This window comes from Thermobia domestica, chromosome 7 (genome assembly GCF_964235325.1).
Source record: "Thermobia domestica chromosome 7, izTheDome1.hap1.1, whole genome shotgun sequence".
Taxonomy (NCBI): Eukaryota; Metazoa; Arthropoda; class Insecta; order Zygentoma; family Lepismatidae; genus Thermobia; species Thermobia domestica.
In genome coordinates, this window is record NC_137460.1 from 80,029,277 (window position 1) to 80,053,174 (window position 23,898).

Here is a 23,898-nt window from a genome sequence, read left to right on the forward strand (position 1 = left end):
CTAATTATTTGCTGAGCAAAACTATATATTTTCATTAAAATTCAACACGTGTTACAGTTTCGCCAACTAACTCTTTGGCTTCATCAGACATTAGAAATATGTGATACAGGATAACTGTACAATCGTATACAACAGTTAACATGTCTTTCTTCTGATTGGCTACTGGCAGCAGCAAGATTTAAAATTCAAGAATGTGTCATAGATCCAAAAAATGAAATTCTTGCAACCGAAACTTCAAGAAAGGTTCTAGCCCATTTGCACAGTGTAACTAGATGAAGTCAGTAAGCAAGTGACTATCAGTTACCTCCCCTCCTGGTGTTCAAAAGAGTACACTGAAAAGTGGAAATTTGAAGTTGCAGTGGGAAAAAAATACAGGATTAGGGGCACTGGCGGATCCAGAAAGATCGTTTGGTGATGCATGGATCGTCTCCTGAACGATAAACGTAGCACGAAATACGGAATACATATATACCGTATATAGTGGTGTAATTCAACCGGTTCGTTCGAACCGATTGTTAAAATTGTCTCCACACTTGCGAAAGAAAATTAATTCTATAGAAATATTTTTGGAAATCAATATTCAAAATGTCAATATAAAGGTTATATAAATTAATTCTAGTCACCATTACAAGTAGCATTCGAATAATTAATAATATAATCATATAATAACAATATTAACACGAAGTCAACTTATTACATTGATAATAGAACCGATTCTTACAAATGATTTGAATGACACCACTATCTACCAACATTTATATATATATATATATATATATATATATATATATATATATATATATATATATATATATATATATATATATATATATATATATATATATATGGCTTTCATATATTATATGCTATAATCATTAATTGTAATATGATGCTAAATAGTACAGCACACAGTGTTCTAAGTGGGCCAAGAATAGTGAAGGAGGAACAGTCCTTACCTGTTTCTTTCAGTTTTCTTTATTCTAGGGTATAATTTTGAATAATTGAAAAAAAATAGTATGCAGATTGTAATTTTAAAGAGTAACACAACACTGTTCACTTACTTTGAGCACTTAACAGGTGAAATATTATCGAGTAGAGCTTACTTGAATGATCCCAGTTTAAATCCTTACAACGGCTACGTCTGTTCCACTTGTACGAAACTCCATTGAATTAGAATTATTTGAGAGGGAGGACATGTGTACTTGGTGTCTTCCCACTTGCGACACTCCTATTAGCGACAGGAACTGTTAACTGTCCTATGAGCGACCGATTCGATCTGTTAACTACCCTATGAGTCACCGATTCGTTCATACTAAGATAATGGAAGAAGATAAGGTTCTCTCTTCTTTAACTTGTTTTGTGCTAATGTGATTTAGAACCTAACAAAATGTACTATGAAAAATTTCGCTTTACATGAATTTACTACGTGAGAATGCTCTCATTACATTAAAAATCTTTCATACGTTTTATTTTATATTTTTGAATTATTATTATTTTTGAATTAATTTCTATGAATACATTGACTATCAAGGAAAAAACTAAATATTTAGAGTAATGTCTATGATTCTCATATACGTAATTAAAATTTTCATGTTAAAATGATACGGAGCATAAGTTTAGATTGAATATGTTTATGGCATAAGAAAGAAATCAGAAAGAGGTAGGGGCGCCCGAAGAAAATTTTCTAGAGAGGTGCATCTCAATGGTTGCTGTATCACGTCTGGTATATCTTATATTTAATATACGTGGTTTGCTATATTTCGTATACATTTTTGTGAACCAGGAGGGCGATCCCTGCCTTCCCATCGGGCGCCCATGGAGAAAAGGTGTTCACCATTTGATTATATTTAAAATATCTAAAAACATGGTGTATTCGAAGAAATTATTACACAAGTTGCAAATCTCTCGCAGGACTTAACAGTTCGTCTGGTTATAAGGGATTATTTCAGATTGCTACACGACAAGCTTTTATATATAAATCAAAACAAGGGAGGAAGGCAAATTAAGCAATTAGTTTACGTTTCAAGTTTGTTTACTTTTGGATTGTTTAGAGTGAACTGCATTGTAATTGGTGGAATTGGTTGAGAATAGCCAGTTAGATGTAAAGATCTCAAAAGCTGTCTTCTATCGTTGACATTTTTATTTTATTCATAGAGTCTTAGGAAGTCTAAAAAGTAGATAGTTGGAGAAACTGTTACACGTTTAAGTTTTTCAAAATAAAATATATTACTGTGCTTAGTGAGTAATTAGATTTGAATCAAATTCAGTACAGAAAACAGAGCTTTTGAAGAAAGGGGATATTACAACTGGATTTTCAATAATTACATAGGAATATGCTTTTCATGGAAAATCCCTGTTGTCTCGTTAAGTTATTTGATATGTTTTATGTCAAATCTAACTCAAAATTAAAATAAGTTTTATTTGGACTCACAGTAGAGGAAAAATATATTTGACGAACAGTATCACTGGCACGTACATATTTCATACCAAGGTTGTTCCGGCGATAATAACGCCAGAGGCAAACATATGTTAGGAGAAGGAATCATATAATCTTCCATAATCTCAATGTAAATGAATCGGTCGCACATAGGACAAATAACAGTTTCTGTCGCTAATAGGACTGTCGCTTCTGGGACTAATTCGTGTACTTGTATATTGCAAAACCAATTGATGTTAGAATTTTAAAAAAATGGCTTTGGAAGGAAGGGGCGGTTGTCCTCTCCGTGAATCTGCCAGTGATTCGGAGTACCACTTAGGCCAGTGCTTTTCACACTTCATGGTTTTGTGGCACTATTAGTGTACCACGATATTTCGAAGGGACTCCATCACAGAGCATACAGTACTGAAATTACATCTTTGACATTAATTAATTTATTTGTTTGTTTTACAATATAATGAAACATAAGAAAAGTCAAATGGATATCAACTGAATATTACTCAACATAACGCAAATTTAAGAGGAACCGCGCTTGTATACACACGAGCAAAAGTGCATTCACATTTCCATTTTTCATATCCTGCAACGTCAGACAACCAACAATACTCCTCAGGTTCGCTGGTTGAGAACTACATAAGGCGAAGTGCACTAGTTTTTTTCGAAACATGTCAGTGTAGTAAATTTTTTAAAAAAATAGAAAAATATCTATACTTCTGCGACGAATAAAAAATCGGTTAGAATACACAGTATAGTATTTACAGTGCGATTGATATCATGAGAGAGTTACAAAGAAATTTTATTTAACCTTAGCTATACCAAGTAACAAATCTTTAAAAAATAATGTGATTGATTGACATGCCATAGGGCAGGTAGTATAGAGTTAGAAATTCACTTTTATAGGCATTACATGAAGAAAACTAATTTATTACAATAATATATAACAAAGTGCATATAAGATAAACCATTACCAAAAGAGCTTATTAAATGAATGATATTTACAAGATAATTGAAGGGTTCACATTCTCGTCTTACATGTCAGGACTGTCTATGTGTATTTTTCACTAGAGTCACTAACAGAGCTCTATGCGAGCGTACTTACAGTGTCTTTACGTCCATTGCCATCAGTAACAGAACTACTCCTTCCCAATGTCACTTTTCTACGAAGCAAGAGTGGTAACTAGGAGGTTGATAGATTATCTGCACACCTAGACTGAATTGTCTACGGTTTTTATAATACTTTCATTTCACGGAACTGGAATTGTTTTTGTTTTCACTTTTCTAAATTCGTCCGCGTTACCTACAAACGTGCTGTTAGTTCTATTTAAAAATGTTTTCACTCTGCTATATTGTTCTAGAAACTTAGAGTTGATCCGTTAACTGTGTACTTCTATATTATTATTTTTAAACCTCAAAATGAGGAATGTCTTAATCCTCGGCTCAAAAAATGTCTGTCATCTGTTCTTATGAACTAGTGACTTTTAAACCTCAAAATAAAACACTAAAGGGTGTGAACACATGGGATGGAAAAAAAAAAAAAAAACACTGACATGCGAAGAAGGTCCATGTGAAAATGCAGAAGGCTGCAAACTGGAATGCTGTGGAGAAGTGCTGGTTGCATATCGTACCGGAGCACTAGGAGCAGGGCTGGCTGCGTCGCTCTGAAGCTAGAAGTCTCTGGAGACAGGGCTGTTTGGATCTCTCAGGAACAGGAAATCTCTGGAGACATTGCTGGCTTCATTTCTCAGGAACAAGACTGTTTGCATCTCTCAGGAATAGGTATTCTCTGGAGGCATGCTGGCTGCATTTCTCAAGAACAGAGCTGTTTGCATACCCAGGAACAGGAAATCTCTGGAGACATTTCTGGCTGCATTTCTCAGGAACAGGGCTGTTTGCATCTCTCAGGAACAGGAAATCTCTGGAGACATTGCTGGCTGCATTTCTCAGGAACAGGGCTGTTTGTATCTCTCAGGAACAGGAAATCTCTGGAGACATTGCTGGCTGCATTTCTCAGGAACAGGGCTGTTTGTATCTCTCAGGAACAGGAAATCTCTGGAGACATTGCTGGCTGCATTTCTCAAGAACAAGACTGTTTGCATCTCTCAGGAACAGGGCTGTTTGCATCTCTCAGGAACAGGAAATCTCTGGAGACATTGCTGGCTGCATTTCTCAAGAACAAGACTGTTTGCATCTCTCAGGAACAGGGCTGTTTGCATCTCGCAGGAACAGGAAATCTCTGGAGACATTGCTGGCTGCATCCCTCTGGGTTCTGGAAATGGCTGTCCCAGGGCGGGTGGAGCACGCGTCCAGGAAGTAGGACGTGAATGAAAGGAACTCAAAAAAGGACGTGGATAAAAAAATGAAAGTACGCCTGTGTACGAGTATCTCTGTTAGGTAGTAGGCAAGGCTGTTTATAATCAAATTTCAGTATATGAAAAGAAGAAAAAAAATGGAAAGAAAGGTGAAAAGAAAAATAATGAGAAGACATGTCTGATACCATGAATGCACCACAAAATTACTGTTGACAAAGGTCACGGATGAAAAAAAAATGTAATCGGCGACAGACAGAAAATAGTGCAAGATGTTTGTAGGAGGCAATAATTATTGCAAGTATTGGAGCTAATCGGGAGTCGAAGGCAGGAATTTGTGGAACGAGGGACAACACAATAAACTGCAAGGAGGAAAAGGGATGGAAGTAGGAGTGAATTATTATTATTATTATTATTATTATTATTATTATTATTATTATTATTATTATGGTAGTCCCTATAATCTGGTGTAGTTCTTTTGTTGTGGTCCTCAACAGAAACAAAATATTTTGGTAGAAGAGTAACGGTATGGAGAGGCGGTTTTGTCCACTAGCATAAGTAGGTCATACTGCATCATAGAGAATTCAGGGTAAATGACCTGTGCGAAAGTGTTTTCTTGGTGATTTGTACCGTAATTGTGTGCGAGTAGAAGGAAGGTTCAAGGGTGAAAGTTTAATGTTTATGTGAGTAGGACATAAACAGGATGTTATTATGACCGTCCGGAAGAAGAAATTTGGTACGTATTACCTAGAAATTCTCTTTTTATTTTTATTTATTTATTTTGTTGTTGTTGTTGTGGAAATAAAGTAACCACCTAAATTTAAAGATAAACAGTATGTTACGCTGAATTAGTGAGTGATCAGATGTATCGAAGGCAAAGGGGTCGTAGGAAGGGAAAGGGCATAGTGGCGGAGTAGTATTTCGTGGGGGTGGGTCACGACGTAACCGTATATTTGAATCGAAAGAAACGGATTTTAGTCGCTTTGTATTAAGATGCTATGAAAATGGTAAAGGGTGGGTGTGTCTATTCTGATATAAACAATGTCTATTGAGCGTGAGTTGTATGAAGTATTCAACAGATTTCGTTCATGTATCCTTAGAGCGCTCAAGTTTTTTGAACAGAACCAGCTGTTCAAGATTAAGATACAGGAAGGAAATACGTGAATATAAACAAGTACTTTTCCTTGCATGCTTAGGAAAAGGTGTGTTGAGAACATTCAGTGTCGCTATTGTTTAAGTGCCGTGTTACGTACGTGAAGGGAAGGAAGGGGAAAAGGGATAAGAGGTTAAGGTGTATCGGGAAATGAACCAATGCCTCAATATGAAATCAGGATTTGGGAGGTGAGATATGAATGCATTGTATGGCCGAAAATGATTGCACGGGAGAAAGATTTGTGAAGTGTGTTGCCTACCTAACAGGGAATTTGAAAATAAAGTTCCTTTTGAAATATGAGTCATGGCAGAACGAGAGACAAAGTCGGAAGTTTTGCCAGCTTAAACTTTAATTAGGTGATTTCAAAAAACGCTTATATTTCATTTCGAACTCTAAATTAGGTGTTGTTGGTGGTACGTAATGTTTCAAACGAGTCTTTCCTATAAGGGTGGGTTTACCCTCTATGTCAACGAGGACTTCGTTTGGAGAAACAGTTGATATGAGCCTATAAGGTCCTTTATAAATTTTGGATAGTGGTTTACAAGTACCAGGCCGAGAGGATGTGTCCAAAATCATAACTTGAGAGTCCGGTAGGAACTCTGTGGGCGGTTTGCTTGATTCGACTTTTTTTTTGAAGTCAAGAAATGCTTGGTGCTTCCTATATTCAACTAAATCCCTCATGTCTTTCAGTGCCAAAAGGCGGTCCTGTAATTCTAGATGTTCTTTCTCAACATGTAGCAAGTTGTCTATGGGTAGGCGAGGAGGTACTCCATATAACAATTCATGAGATGAGACACCTAAAGATGTTAATGGAGTCTTGTTAAGTGCGGAAGTGGCGTGAGGCAAATATTTTGGCCAGAGTTTTTGGTTAGATTGGCACAGAAATTTAAGACTAGTTTGCAATGTGCCCAAACGTTGTTCAACTTTTCCTAGTGTGAAATGCTGATATGGTAATCCATACTTAACTGTAATGTTGAGTGATTTGAGAAAGCTCAGGGATAAAGTGGAAGTGTGGCTTGACTGACGGTCAGTATAAATACAGGAAGGAACACCAAAGGGAATGATTATTTGATTAGTAATGAAGGAAATGAAATTGTCAGTATTTGGGGTAGTGATGGGTTGTGTAATGGTAAAGCCTGTGCAATGTTCGGTTGCGGCATAGAAATATTGGTATTTCTCTGGGTCACTGGCTATGAATTTCCCTGCTAAGTCCAAGCTATAAACCGAAAATAGGGGAGCTTGGGGAAAACGTTGTAAGTTGGGGTTTTTGGGCAAATAATTGCGTTTGAAAATTGCACACTGTTTGCAAGATTTGAGTTCACTCGCTAACCAAGATTTCAAGCGTGGTACGTAATATTTATAACGTATCATCCAGTAAAGTTTGTTAAAGCCTACATGAGTAAGTTCACCGTGGTATTCCTGAAATAAAGCAGGTTTTAGCGCGTCCGGAATACAGACAAGCAAACGGGTTTGCGAGGCACGATACATTTTTCTGTACAAGATGTTGTTCTTAAGAACGTACTGTTTCGTGAGACGTTGAAAGGCCGGGTCTGATTCATTTTTGGTATTTAGAGTCGTAATAATTTTGCCAAAAAAACGGTCCTGAAGCTGGAGATTTGGTAGGTCAGTGTTGTCACCTATTGTAGTTAGAACAGTAGGAGGAGTGTCCTCCAAGGATGGGTGGGTCTGGTCAGTATCAGTGGTGTTGGAAAAGAGGACGGCATCGGGAGTGTCATCCTGTTCTAAGGCAATGGCGTCTGGTGAGACGTCCAGAGGAAAACGGCTAAGTAGGTCGGCGACTGCGTTAGACTGACTTTTTACGTGTTTGATTGTAAAAGTGAAAGTGTTGATATAAGTGATCCACCGGAGAATTTTTGCGTTTGGGATAACAGTTTTCCTAATAGCGAGAAGGGAAATGTTATCAGTGATCAAAGTAAAATGTTTTCCCAGAAGGTATTTTTCTAATTTCTTAAGCGAAAAGAAAATTGCATATAATTCCTGATGAAAAATCGGGAGTGGGTTGACAGTTTTTGGATGCCTGGAAGAAACATAACAGACGGGCTGAATGACATTAGAGCTAAGGTCTTTTTGTAACAATACGGCGCCAACGCCTAGGGCTGAGGAATCGCACATTAAAATATGTTCTGTGTTCTTTGTTGAGTACAAAGCAAGCACTGGTGGGGAAGTGAGGAGGTGCTTCATCTGGTCGAAGGCACGGTCTCTTTCAGGTGTCCATATCAATTTGCGATTTCCATTCGAAATAGCTTCATAAAGTGGGGCTAATATGAGAGAAATGTGGTGGAAAAATTTCCTAAAGTAATTAGCCGAAGCCAACCAACTTTTTAACCCTTTGATGGTGGTTGGTTTGGGTGCATTGGCGAGGGCAGCGGTTTTCTCGGGATCAGGTTTGACTGTATGATTTTCCACAATATGACCTAAGCATTTAATCCGTCTAGCGCCAAATACTGATTTGTTGATATTGAACAGCAAAGAATGTTTTGCAGCTGTATGAAAAAATGCGCGTAAAACTGTCAGCATGTGATCAAAAGAATCAGCATGAATATACATGTCATCTACGAACGAAGTGATGTTATTGGTATATAAATCCCGAAAGATAGTTTGCAGTACCTGTTGTAATAAAATAGATGAATTTTTGAAACCCTGTGGAATTGAAGTGAGTTGCATATGATTGAAGGGCAAAGAGAGGCCCTTTAAACTAAAGGCTGTTGCAGGGCGATCATCAGGATGAAGGGATAACTGATGAAAAGAGGAATGGAGATCGAAACTCGAAAAAAAAGTGGAATCACTAAGCGAATCTATAACGTCCTGTATGTCCTCTAATGGAGAAGCTAAAGTCCGGCATTTCCCATTTAAAACCCTCAAATCAAATACGGCTCTAAGAGATTCAGAATTTGGTTTTAAAACAAATAGGATGTTGTTTTTATAGGGGGAATCCGACTTTTCAAAAATCCCTTGGTTCAAAAGTTGTATAACTAACTCTCTCGCTTTGGGGCGTAACTTGTGTGGAATGACAAAAGAGTTACACTGAAATGGAGTTTTGTCTTCTAAATCTAATGTTGCCACGAAAGAATCTATCTTGGTGAAATGGTCACTTGCCCATTGAAATAAAAAGGCATATTCGGAGAGTAATTCCCGCATTTGAGTTTGTTGTTCCTCATTCATGTCTGAAGACAGCTTAAATTTACTAATATCTATGAGATGACCAATTTCTTTAAGACGCTTTTCTTTGTTGCGTGCCGCATCTTCGTCTGTAGGAAAATATATTTGCCTAACAGTCAGGATATTGTGGTCATTGTCTTGTTGGGAAAAGAGAGAACCTATAACTACCGGATTATGAGCCTGAATCGTTTGCTTTTTGTTTGTGAGATTAGCTAACGGGAGAACAAGGTTTTGTGTGGAGACTACAGTATGTGCCATATAACATTTACTTAAATTCCGAGAAATCGGTGTATGTAGGCGAAACTGTGCATCAGGGAAATAACCATTAGTAGCCAGTGGTATGAATCTAACAGAATGAGGGGGAATAACGGTAGTGCGCCGCGCAAAAAATACAACCTGAGGTTTGGAGTGTTTTTGAAAGAAATGCGAGATGTTAATACTAACTGGGTTTTTATCCTTTACAGTATGTGGCATTTTTCCAAAATGTTTCAAGGACAAAGTGCCTTGTGAGTAATCCAAAATTGATTGGTGATCTTGCAAAAAACGTGATGAAAGAAGGGGTGGGAAATTTTTGAAGGGAACTAACCGAAAAAGAATGGAGTAATTACGACCATTAAAGTTAATTTTGAGAATGGTAGCGCGATTTAATTGGACGGGTTTGTCTGACAAACCGTGAAGAAGGGACGGAAGATGGAAAGTATGCGCATTCGGTTCCAATAATTCAAATGGAAATAATCCTACGTCTGCACCACTATCGAGGCAGAAAAGTAATTCTTTGTTTGCGTACGTGCCCTGTATATACGGAGAATTTCCTTTAAATTGCAAGGGAAGGGTATGGTAGTCCTGGCTAGTCGCTGTGGGAGATGAAGAGGAAGGGGGGAGCGAAGATTGGGTGGTTAACGCGCGGTGAGGTGACTCCCGCGCTAATTTTGGCCGTTTTTTGAATTCTTAGGTGTGTTTAGTGTGGCCCCAGGGGCAGAAGGAGGGAACGGAGGTGGGGGATACTGGAAAAAAGGATGATAAAACGGGTAGGGAGGAATAGGTATTTGGGTAGATTGTGTGGAAAAAACATTCTGGGATGGAGGTTGTTTGTTCTGACTGGAACGCCACTGTTTCTTGGAGTTCTTTCGTTTGGTATTGTTTGTAGATGAAGGTTCGTTTGTGAAGTTATGAGAAGGATGGGAAGGGATTGAAGAAACGTGTTGGCAACATTGATGTTGCTGTGTGATACAGTTAGTGCAGGAGGGTGTACTGGGATTGGTGGTATGGGAATGTGGGAGGGAAATGGAGTGCATAGCGCAAGCTGCACATGAGGTAGAGGTGGAAGCAGTGGAATGAAAATGTGGAGGAGTCGGTGAAGAGCAGTGTTGATAGGAGGTTGTGAGAGAATTGGTGGGATGGGAATGTGGGAGGGGAGCGGAGTGCGTAGTGCAAGGTGCACATGAGGTAGAGGTGGAAGCAGTGGAATGAAAAGGTGGAGGAGTCGGCGAAGAATGGTGTTGATAGGAGGTTGTGAGAGAATTGGTGGGATGGGAATGTGGGAGGGGAGCGGAGTGCGTAGTGCAAGGTGCACATGAGGTAGAGGTGGAAGCAGTGGAATGAAAAGGTGGAGGAGTCGGCGAAGAATGGTGTTGATAGGTTGTGAGAGAATTGGTGGAATGGGAATGTGGGAGGAAGGAAGAGGAAGGTGAGTGAGTTGGGTTCGGGGAAGAAGGTCGGGATGGTTTGGAGGAGTAGAAGCGGTTATGAGGACTTGGAGAACGGGAACGGGAGGGAGCAAAATGGGCAGAAGCGGATTGGGAATTTGAAAGAGTATTAACATGGAGACGGAGTTGAGATATTTGATCTGTTAGTTCGGAAATAGCCTGCGCTGTGGTATCGGTCGCGGTTGTGGAATGTGTCTTTGTTTCGTTTTCCCGTTTGTGAACAAGGTGGTTGGTCCGTTCCAGTAAGGTTACTTCATCTAAGAGGGTAGAATAGTCAGGAATTGAGCGTGTCCCGAACCAACGAATATATTCAGGTAACATATTAGAAACACATTCTAACAAAAATTCCTGAAAGTCTAGCTGGGTATAAGCTTGGTCTGCTAAATGTTTTTTGGAAAAGACATAATGAGAGAGGGGTTCGTTGGGGAGCTGAACGCGTGAGCGGTATTGGTGAATACGGGAACGGGGGACCTGATCTTGACCAAACTGACGTAAGAATTTTGATTGGATGGTTGCCCAAGGTTGGGATGAGAGGTTCTGGGTGGAAAACCAGAAATGAGCGGGTCCAACTAAGGATTTCTCAAAAATCTGCACACATTTTGAGTCTGACCAATTATTCACTAATGCGATTTTGAGAAAATTCTTTAAGAATAATTCCGCGGATGGGTGCGTACTTGGATCATATATGTCGGGAATGATAGAAACTGTACCAGAAGTATTATTGATATTGTTGTCTGAAGTGGAATTCATGGTGAGAGGTATGAAAGATGCTTGTCTACGAGTTATAGGCATATCATAACAGAAAATATAAGTATAATGAAATATGAAAATAAAAGTCTTGCCTTACAAGTATGTGAAATGTACACAAGACAGTCTTAACAACGAGAGCTTAAATTCCTCGGGGGGAGCCATAACAAATCTTTAAAAATAATATGATTGATTGACATGCCATAGGGCAGGTAGTATAGAGTTAGAAATTCACTTTTATAGGCATTACATGAAGAAAACTAATTTATTACAATAATATATAACAAAGTGCATATAAGATAAACCATTACCAAAAGAGCTTATTAAATGAATGATATTTACAAGATAATTGAAGGGTTCACATTCTCGTCTTACATGTCAGGACTGTCTATGTGTATTTTTCACTAGAGTCACTAACAGAGCTCTATGCGAGCGTACTTACAGTGTCTTTACGTCCATTGCCATCAGTAACAGAACTACTCCTTCCCAATGTCACTTTTCTACGAAGCAAGAGTGGTAACTAGGAGGTTGATAGATTATCTGCACACCTAGACTGAATTGTCTACGGTTTTTATAATACTTTCATTTCACGGAACTGGAATTGTTTTTGTTTTCACTTTTCTAAATTCGTCCGCGTTACCTACAAACGTGCTGTTAGTTCTATTTAAAAATGTTTTCACTCTGCTATATTGTTCTAGAAACTTAGAGTTGATCCGTTAACTGTGTACTTCTATATTATTATTTTTAAACCTCAAAATGAGGAATGTCTTACAAGGAACAATCAGTGTTGGTCAAACATTCATTTCAATTCACAGGTTACATCATTTTGTAAAACCTCCGAATGTTTTACATTATTCGTTTCAAGGTTACCTTCAGTTTTGTAGTCAGTTTTAATATTTATACTAAAACTTCTTGAAAAAATATAAGGGCGAGATATTTTGATTTTTATCATTGTTTTGTGAGAATATTTTTTATCAGTTAAACCATCTTAGCTCTTATTTTTTAAAAATGTATTATTACTGTTTTTCATTTACATATTAAATCTAACAAGAATAATTTTTGGTTATTGTATTACTAGTATCCAGTGTGTTCGAAACTGAAACAGAAAAGAAAAATAAATACAAAGGAAAAAGAAAAAGAAAAAAGAAAGACAAGCTAAGAAAGTAGAAACAAGATGCGTAGCGTGTCAGTTCAATTTGTGTAAACCATTGCATCAGTAGAAAACATGTCATATATTATAATTTTGACAAATAGTCATAGTTTGTGTGCACATAACATGAGTTTGTGTAATTTAATCTCCAATAAGTGATACAAGCATGTATTTATTAGAAATATATACGATATCAAAAGAATACGAGTTCTCTTTTGTAATATGCCGTAATATATCATTCACTATCTCTTGCTATAAGTAATCGAGAACTGTAGTTTCGTAAAGAATAAATAAAAATGAACTAAAACATAATCAAATATGAATATCGATGAATGTTTCGGATCATATCTCAATTGGAGATATCTTCACTCTCTCTTTCTCGCGGTTAACATGTGCATGATTCTTGCATCTCATCTCTAGATGGAGAATTTTGAGTAAAGAGAAGTCATCATACACCATGCAAATACAAATTAAATTTAAAAGTATTAAGTTGGCTTTGAGTAGATTTGAACCCATGACCGCTGGATTTCTAACATAGTGCCTATAACACTTCGACTATTCTTATACTACTGCCAAAGTCTCCCAACTTGAGAGTTCTGTCATGAAATAATGGTCGGAGGGAGAAAAAACGGAAGCAAAACTTTTATTTATAAAAAAAAAAACAGAAATAAGCAGAAACCGTATGGAGGCTTAAGTAGCCAAGTCTCGGTTAGGACAACCCTTTTGAAGAAACCTCGAGTGTGAGACAATATTTCTTTTCTACCATAGAACCTGTGTATCTTGATAGGTATTTAATTAATTACGCTGAAATCTAAAAGAAGCGTCTTGTATGGTGAAATAATACATTGCTATCTGTCAAAAAGATTTCTGTCGCGGGTCTGCATTGTTTAACCCTTCCTGGAATCTTTTTCTATAAACAATCAGTCCATACAATGCGCATCCACTTCGTAATTTAATTACGTTTAACAAAGCTATTCAAATAGCAAATATGAATAAAATAGTTATTTATATTTATTTTAATGTTGCAGTTTAGACAACAAGCTCCAAAAATTAAAAAATCAAATCAAATCTTCATACTTAGCACTTAACGTTAATACAAAAGAAGTACTACAACTAGTCCGAGATATTATATTTGTTACAGAAGTTTTTCTGTGTATCGTTGGGTGAGTGGATAACGTACTTGAACAGTGTGATAATCATTAGGTGTCTTGGGTTCGAACCTCCGCCGCAACTCCTTATGATTCCTTTTTTCAAATGCTTGTTAATAAAGAACCACAAATACAAGGCAACAACTCGGTCATTTGAATTTGGAGGTGACCACGTTATCCTTGTTCTTCAATAGTATGTCGAACAAACGTTTGTTAAGTGACGGATATAAGTCCTTGACCAGGTAATGGGGACTGCTTTCAAACCAAATGCAGGTATGAGAATTAAATCTGTCATATCTGTAGTTAGGTGTGGATAAGAAACAAAATTGAGAACCAAAGGTTTAAGAACAATTCATAAAAGAAGTACGAAAGACCTTTCGAAACAAACGAAAAAAATATAGAACTTTATAACCGAAGGTAAAGAAACCTAATGTGAACAAACTAAGGACGAATCCTTTACTTTCTAGTGACCGTGGTTTAGTGGTCAAGGCGCTCGGCCAGTAATCTAAAGGTCGTCGGATCGGATCCACGGAGGGCAAGTGTTTCTTTTTACTTTAGAATTTTTGGTGGCGATTGATCCGCAATTACACATATTTTTTTATTTTCAGATTTTGAATGCTCGATGTTTCAATACTTGAACTACCAAATCTTCAGGTATAATAATAATAATAATAATAATAATAATAATAATAATAATAATAATAATAATAATTATTATTATTATTATTATTATTATTATTATTATTATTATTATTATTATTATTATTATTATTATTATTATTATTATTATTATCTCGTAGAAGATTAAAAGTTAGGAGCTTATTATCGCTCAGGTCATACCATTACCAGCAGAAACGTGACATTTGGCAAGAACATTTCGGTTTCGTTTAGTGTTGCCCACGAGAAGAGGAATTTCTCACCTCGTTTCTCAAACAAAACAAACAAAATCGAGACGAGAAAGAACATTTTACTTTCGAGATGGGACAAGGCTAATCATCGTCTTGCTTTAGAGATGAGAATCGAGACGAAACGAAAATAATCGTAAACATTTCTCGTCTTATCTTGGTTTTCGAAGTAGTGTGTGTCCATCTTTAAGTACCAATTGTTCTGTAGACTGAACCTTAAAAGCTATTTTGTTACTTTGTATTTCTGAACTCATCAAATTATGGTCTGTGTACGTTTTTTTGTAGCAACGCTTTTATAATTCTGCATATCCTAAAAGTAAGTTTATTTTATACCTTAATTTTCAGTGATATTCGGTTATTTTTATTAGTTATTTTCCTTAAAACGTCTAGTAGAATATTTTCTACATGAAATTTTAGTGGAACCTACCTTCCTTTAAAATTTTGGTAGTTGCAGAGTTGTGTTCTGAAGGTCCAGGCCCCCCTCCCCGAAATCCCGATTTTTCTGTAATTTTTGTCTACTTTTAAAGCAACTTTAAAAAACTTTATTATTGTTATTATTATTATTATTACTAGTAGTAGTAGTAGTACTGACGTTTTGTGAATTTAATGGTTTACACTGTTCCAAAAAGGTTAAGCGCTTTCTTTATGGTTGTTTTGGTCGTAGCCCGCTCAGCTCTGAACTGTCCCTGCATCTGTCCCAGCTCCCGTGTAGTGATTATTGTGCTGAAGAAACGCCGTGTGCTTAGTTTTCCTGGGCTTCTGTTTCGTTCCACTATTTCTTTCGTTCTCGTCATCGACGTCCCGCATGGCATGGTTTACGCAAATTGAACTGACACGCTGCACATCTTGTTTTTACTTTCTTAGGTTATCTTTATTTTTTCTTTGTATTTATTTTTCTTTTCTGTTTCATTTTCCGAACACACTGGAAACCAGTAATACAACACCAAAAATATTCTTGTTAGCTTTAATGTGTAAATTAATAATAATAATAATAATAATAATAATAATAATAATAATAATAATAATAATAATAATAATAATAATAATACATTTAAAAAATAAAAACTACGATGGTTTTGCTGATAAAAATTTTCTTGCGAAAGAAAGTTGGCAGTTAAATCATCTCGATCTGATATTTTTTATAAAGTTTTAGTAGAGATATTAAAACTGATAACTAACAAAAGTAAAGGTAACGTTGAAACGAATAATGTAAAATATTCAAAGATTTTACAAAATAATTTAACCTTTGAAATAAAATGAATGTTTGACCAACATTGATTTTTGCTTGGTATATGTAAGGTTAAATAAAATTTCTCTTTAACTCTCTCATGATATAGATCACTCTTTAGATACTGAACGGTATCTTCTAACTGATTTCTTTCGTCACAGAGGCATGGATATTTTTCTATTTTTGAAGTTTGCTTCACTGACATTTTTAAACAAACTAGAACACTTGTAGAACGCCTTATGTAGTTCTCAACCAACAAACCTTAGGAGTATTGTTGGTTGTCTAACGTAGCAGGATATGAAAATCTGAAGTGTGAATGCACTTTTGCTCGTATACATACATCATGTCATGCATTCAAAATGTTAATCATTACGTCGTACACATTCTATAGTCCTCGACTATAAACGCCTTCTCCTGTGTTATGAGTACCATTATCTACGCGCCAGCTCCACACTACCCTAGACATGGACATCTCTGGCATGCAAAAATTGAAGGGGACAACTAGAACAAAGAAAGATTCTAGATTCGAACAAAATTTACGTCAAACTTGAGGGGTAAATAGGAAGCTACTTGAGGTGGTGGGATCGAGTTTGCACCTCTGTACAATTAATCATAATTTTCTAGCATTTGCTACATATTTAGAAGTTTGTATATACTATGAGCCTTAGGGAACTTCGTCTTGATGTATGAATTATACTAGCAATACTATCAATCTATTTTACATTTATCTGCCTTCCTTTCTTTCTTTCATCATACACTCTACCATGTGACTCAAGGTATAATTTGGATGTTTCTGTGGTGGCAAAACGGTTACTCTTGAGGTCCTTTTTGATCTTGGGGAAGAGTCAAAAATCCACTGGTGCTAAATTCGGTGAGTAGGAAGGCTGGTAGAGGAGGGGAATTAGTTCGGTGGCCTAGTCATTGGACGTGCAAATTAGTTACACTCAAAGTTTTATCGTAGAATTCGCTCAAGGAGTACACAACTAAACAAAATCTGGGGGGTGCAACTTTGGCACTGTTGGGAAATCGTATGTAGATAGTAGAGTACAGTAGGGGTAGTGTTTTAATTTGAAACAATATGTTCATCGAAACTACATTCATGCGATACGGGAAGAGTCAAAGTGGCATGTGGGACAAGCGCTTAATCCGCGTATGGTGAAGACATGGGCCCACAATTTGCACATCTGGAGTCAGCTAGTCAAAGACATTGACGATATGCGCCAGAATGATCATGCAACCACATCCTTCACGCATCACCGGGAAGAATATGCAACCAGGATAAAATCTGACCGTTCTGATCGCGAAAGATATGTAAAATATTGACTCAATGTATCGATACTCAAGATCCTCACCAACATTCTGCTGAAATAAACATTATGAGTGGTCGTGTTGCATCTTCTACAATTAACGCGAAAAAAAGGCTGGTAAGATCGGTACAAAGTTCGTTTTTGATACATCGTTGATTTACGCTAGGAAAATTGGACTGATGTTGTCAGGATCAATTGACGTTGCAGACGTGTTAAAGCACTAACTGGCACCATTCCCTACCTCCCTCTTCAGAGATGATGGCCAGATGAGATTCACTCCCAAATCAAAACTTAAGGAACTGCAGGCCATTAAAGTATCCGAGAGACTCCAACCGTCTTCAAATGCAGTTGTCATTCATGGGTGTACTGTACGGAGGACATTCGCTTGGCCTACAAATGGGACAGTCTTTGACTTTGTGCAAAAGGTTACTAATTTCGTTGAACGTAAGCTCAAATATTTTGACATATACCTCATATTTGATCGATGCAACACATACAGTATCAAAAGCCTAGCAAGATGCATGCGCACGGGTTTACATATAATGAGGAAACGTTAACTCACTCTTCATAACCTCTCCTACCACAGCAAATAGTTCTAACTGCGACCCACAACAAATCGCAAGTGATTTACATGCTATACAAATATCTGGTTGATTGGCACCTTTCCACCAGTGAGACCAACAAACTCGTTTTGTCCAGTAAAGAATACGTGCCCATTGAAGTATCAGACGGAACATCAAAGCCAAGAACAGACTTGGACATCGAATACGGGGAAGCAGATTTTAACATCGTACGACAGACATTATGGTTGGCATCGGAGAACATAAGCGCTCACATTAAGGCGATAGTCGATGACACTGATATGTTAGTTCTTCTACTTCATTATTATGCTGAAAGGAGAATAACAAGCAAGATCACCATGGAACCAACCAGCCCGAGGAGGACGTCCATTGATGTTGGAGCAACAGCATCAAAACACGCTTATGTTTGTACTAACCTCCTTGCAGTACACACTCTATCTGCATGTAACATTGTTGAGAGTTTGTATGGAATCGGGAAGAAGGAAATAATTCTGAAGTTGAAGCAGGGATGCGCCATTACATCTTTGGGTAACCTAACGTAAGACATGTCGAACATCGTCTAACAGGCGACAGAGATAATTGCAGCGTGCTATAATTCTAACGTCAAAGAGAGTAAGTCCGATATGCGATTTCTCGTTTGGAGTACAAAAATGGCAAAACCAAGAATGTCATCCGCTCCCGCTTTGAAATCGTTGCCACAAACGAATGAAGCCTTCTATGAGCACGTTAAGCGAGTTCACCTACAGTGTGCAATTTGGAGGCCTGCAATGTAAAGTAATTAAACATTCACCACCCAACCCAGCAGCAGGGCCGTACCCAGGATTTCTTAATGGGGTGGCAGACGTTGTAATGGGTACTTTACAACCTTAGTTTTGAAAATGTATTTATATTTGTTAAGGGGCGCAGATGATTGCCTTCACGGCATCAAAATATAATTTACAACAGTAGTTCTTTTTTTCTGTAATGATATTGTAGTAGACTTTTTCTTCGTTTATAATACTTCATCGTTGAAGGGGCAGTGCCCCTTGTCCCCTGGGTATTGCCCAGCAATGCAGTAATCACCATTGGACTGAAATATATCATATCAACGTGTTCTCAGTAACAAATCATCAAAACATAACTGTATTACAATCAGATTGTTGATATCGTGATTAATTACAGTATTTTTTTTCCTTTTCATTCTACTTTTCGCCACCGGTGCCACTGTTGCGTCCGTCGAATTTGGTTTTAATACACATTTTTCAACAAGATGCCGTCGTAACATGTTGCGTGTAAGGCATTTTCACCTACAAAGCAATTTTTGCACTCTGCTACCAGACTAAATGTTCATTTTGCGGGCCGTTTTGCTACCGTAGAATACATCCAAACCAACCTGATGACTGAACTTCGGAACATACCAAAACAGGATTTTCAGCGATGTTTTCAGCAATGGCAGGAGCGGTAGAACAAGTATGTGTGTTCTCAAGGGCTTAATTGCCCCTTATATATATATATATATATATATATATATATATATATATATATATATATATATATATATATATATATATATATATATATATATATTGTTATTTTTCGTGAAATCTAAAAATGTCCTCTTTTTGACATCTGTCATACGGTAACGTTTTGCTGTCTAAAGTTTTGCTGGTCTCCTAAAATTTTCACGATATGCTTGCAAATGAACTATAATATGGTTGGATCGGGCCCCCCCTAACTTCAGCCCCCCTTACATTTTTGGGCTGGCAACGGTCTTGGTGCAAGGTAAATAAAATCGTGGTTATACTCATTGATACAAACATTATCTGGTTATGTACGGACACAAAAAAGTAGAGAAAATCTGCACCACAACACGGATTTTCTAGGATTGCATTTTTCTCCCGAGGTATAGGAACAGCGTCCATTCCACGTGTAGCCGAAATCTACGGCTTTTCCTTCTAAATGCGCTAGATGTTTCTATCCGTGTATATAGTCACAGAACAAGAAGGTCCTCTAAATCACACACATATTTGAGAAATCTTATTATAACATCTGCATTTCGCAAGTCCAAATGAATTTGCTTTGATAATAATTTCATTATGCACTTCATGATTTTTTTTATAAGTATCTAGAATATAAAACAGAACAGGCTTTACGGCAGAACAACTCTTTCTTAATGTTGTTGCTGTGTTAAATGTTTCAACACAAAAATAGCATAACTTTTTTTTTTTTTTTTTTTTTTTTGTTCGTTCTACTAATATTTAACAAGAACCTCACGTAAAGCCCTAAACAAGAGAATTTCTTTCGTAGTCAACAGGTAAAAAAGCTATTCAAAAAAGAAAAGAAAAAAATTGCAAATGAAAACCAATCCCTTGTTGCGTGATCTTTACAAGAGTTCTAAAACGTGAGATGTGTTGTGTTGAGTTCTTGGCTTCCACACACAAAAGCATATACAGCTTCCCCCTCCTTCTGTACTCTTTTTTTTTTTTTTCAAGCATAGAAAAACATGTCCTTGACGAAGTTAGGACGTTTAACAAGATCTACACCTAAATATTTCTTTTTAATCATCAAATAGACAATAAATCTTTGACTGGCTTTAAAGAAGAAATAACTTGAATTGTATGTTTGTCATTTACTGTCCAGGTGAGTTTAATATCCTTCTTCTTATTAAAATGTTTTGCGATTTCGTTAATTCACACCTATCAATGATACAGAGTGATTCTTTTAAAACTCACGGATTTCGTTTGGGTCTAGAATTTCTAACTGAGGTCCGATTTTCATGCGGTTTGTCGCAAATGATCAAGTAAGGATGGGAGATTTATGGGACTATGTTTAAACTTAACTGGTTTATTTTCAACCGGGGTAATATCGGCCACGCCTCAACAAAAACAGCAAATATTTCCCAGCGTACCTCGCAACTGGGATGAGGTTTTGGATTTTTGAAGCGAAATTGCAGAATACAAATTAAGTGTTAGCGGTAACACCCAAAGATCCCATGTTGAATAGCTAAAACCGATTTCTTGCGACAATGGAGAGATTTCTTGGGCGACCTAAGGAGTCGATAAATGACATTTTCCACAAGAGCTGCCTACAGGGTCCGATGCTTCTCTGTCTCACTCAGAAGCGATCCTGTTTCTTCCAATTTATTCACTAGTGACCAGGGGCAGAACGTGAGGCAAATTTATTTCTAAATGACCTTCGCGAAACAACAGATTCCGTTTATCAAAAACTTTTAACGATAAACTCATGTTGCTCCAAAGAGTAGTACACTACTCGCACTGTGTCCTGATTATACTCACCCAATAGCACAGAATTGTACAGTGCAATTCCCAATACAACGGCCCAGTTTCCTATTTCTCATTCTTATTGACCTTGGCGAAGTGTCCATGTACGAAGAAAACTCAAATCTTCACACCGCACCGCACTTGATGCCAATTGTAAGGTACACTGGCAAATATTTAGCAGTTTTTCTTGAGGCGTGGCCGAGATTATCTCGGATGAATTTAAACTAGTAAATATGGCCCCATAAATCTCCCATCCTTCCTTGATCATTTGCCACAAACCGCATGAAAAATCGGACTTCTGTTAGAAATTCTAAACTCAAATGAAACCCGTTTTTTTTTTTTTAATGACCCTTCAGTAGTGATGTGAGGTGGAAAATTTTCCGCGGAAAATTTTCCATTTCAGAAAATTTTCCGCTATATTTTTCCGGAAAATTTTCCGTTCTAAAAACCTATCAGTAATCAAGTAACAATTCCTCAGCAATCATAAAATTGGTTGAATTCATTTACAGAAATGTTAAAAAGTGAAAGATCGTTTAAAGAATCTGAAAATTGTCATGGCTCAGACAATTTTCAGTACTATTTAGGAACAAGTTAAACAATTTTTCATGAATCGAAATATTTTCTGTCTTGTATGGAAAAATTGAAGAACTTTTTCTGAGTCGGAAAATTTTCATCATTTTGAAGAAAAAAGTAAAACAACTTTTTGTGAATCGGAAAGTTTTATTGCTCTGTAGAAACAAAAGAAAGGAATTTTTATGAATCGGAAAATTTTCATCACGATGTAGAAACAAATGAAAACTTTTCATTATCCGGACAATTTTGGATATTATGTATAGTGATGTTAGGTGGAAAATTTTCCACTATATTTAACTGCTCATTCAGCTACAAAATTGAATTTCTGTAGAGGAAAGTTAGTCAGCAACAAATTATAATTTTCCAATTTGCTTTCGGGAACCGGAAAATTTTCTAATATTTCAAGTTGGGAAGTAAAATTTTACACAGTGTTTCTCTCTCTTTCTTCATCTGCGAGCTCCTTCGTTGCTAAGCGCTTAGCATACGCACCTTTGGCATGGAAGACCTGGCTTAGATTCCCAGCGGAAGCTCATGTAGTTTGGATTCCACGTTAATCAGTTCGTCCCGTCTTATATAGTCTCGATGCTGAAAGGGACGTTAAACTCAAAATCAACTCAATACAACTCCTCTCTCTCTCTCTCTCTCTCTCTCTCTGTGTGTGTGTTTGTGTGTGTGTGTGTGTGTGTGTGTGTGTGTGTGTGTGTGTGTGTGTGTGTGTGTGTGTGTGTGTGTGTGTGTGTGTGTGTGTGTGTGTGTGTGCAAAGTGAAGAGAACACACATTGAGTTCGTAGAGTACAAATATCCCATTCTATTATTTAAAATTTCAATCTATTAAAAGTCACGCAAATTTCCGATTCATAAAAAAACATATTCCACTTATTCCTACATCGTTGTTTAGCCGTAAAATTTATTGGTAATAAATATTGTCTTAAAAAGTTTCGTGAAGTGAAAATCTAACGATTCTTCATTTCAAGAATGTTTCAAAAACTTCAATGCGTTCTTCCCTCAGAATCCACCTTTGATCTTACAATATTAGATTTCGACAGTTTAATACGCATAAGACGGTTTCCTCATAGCTTTACTACTTTTATAAATTTACATACTGCAACATTTATAAATAAGTAGATATAATATAAAGTTCATGCTGTACATTTTTGACTACCCAAAATTCAAATTTAAGTAACTCATGAAGCAAATACTGGCCATTTTCTGGAAACAAACATTTATTTATTTATTCATATATTCATTCAGAAGAGAAAGTGAAATATAACTAATAAGGAAGCTGATTTGTGTAGTTGTTCTTCCAATAAAATAATAAAAGAAACATAAAAAGCAGCACTATTAGCGCTACGTTCTGAAAGCATGTTCCCTGCACTCGATGTGTGTTCCCTGCACTCGATGTATGTTCCCTGCACTTTAGACACAGACACACACACACACACACACACACAGAGAGAGAGAGAGAGAGAGAGAGAGAGAGAGTATATTTTTACTTTCCAACTTGAAATATTAGAAAATTTTCTGGTTTCCGAAAGCTAATTGGAAACTGATAATTTGTTGCTGTTTAACTTTCCTCTACAGGAATTGAATTTTATAGCTGAATGTGCTGTTAAATATAGCGGAAAATTTTACACCAAACATCACTATACATAATATCCAAAATTGTCCGGATTATGAAAAGTTTTTTCATTTGTTTCTACATTGTGATGAAAATTTTCCGATTCATAAAAATTTCTTTCACTTGTTTCTACAGAGCAATAAAACTTTCCGATTCACAAAAAGTTGTTTTACTTTGTGATTCAAAATGATGAAAATTTTCCGACTCAGGAAAAGTTCTTCAATTTTTTCATACAAGACAGAAAATATTTCGATTCATGAAAAATTGTTTCACTTGTTCCTACATGATACTGAAAATTGTCTGAGCCATGAAAATTTTCAGATTCTTTAAACGATCTTTCGCTTTCTAACATTTCTATACATAATTTCAATCAATTTTATGAATACTGAGGAACTGTTACTTGATCACTATTTGTTAAGAACGGAAACTTTTCCGGAAAAATATAGAAGAAAATTTTCCACCTCACATCACGACTAAACAACGATGTAGGAATAAGTGGAGTATGTTTTTGAGTCAGAAAATTTTCCGTTTCAAAATTTTCCGGAAAATTTTCGTCTATACAGGATAGACAATTTTTCGATTCATGAAAACTTGTTTCA

General features: G+C 36.7%; 1 protein-coding gene across 1 annotated transcript in view; it reads right to left on the minus strand.

The window, feature by feature from the left end:
• Positions 1–23,898, minus strand: part of LanB2 (laminin subunit gamma-1) — a 488,424-nt gene that overhangs the window by 159,859 nt on the left and 304,667 nt on the right. The gene's annotated exons all lie outside the window — the stretch shown is intronic.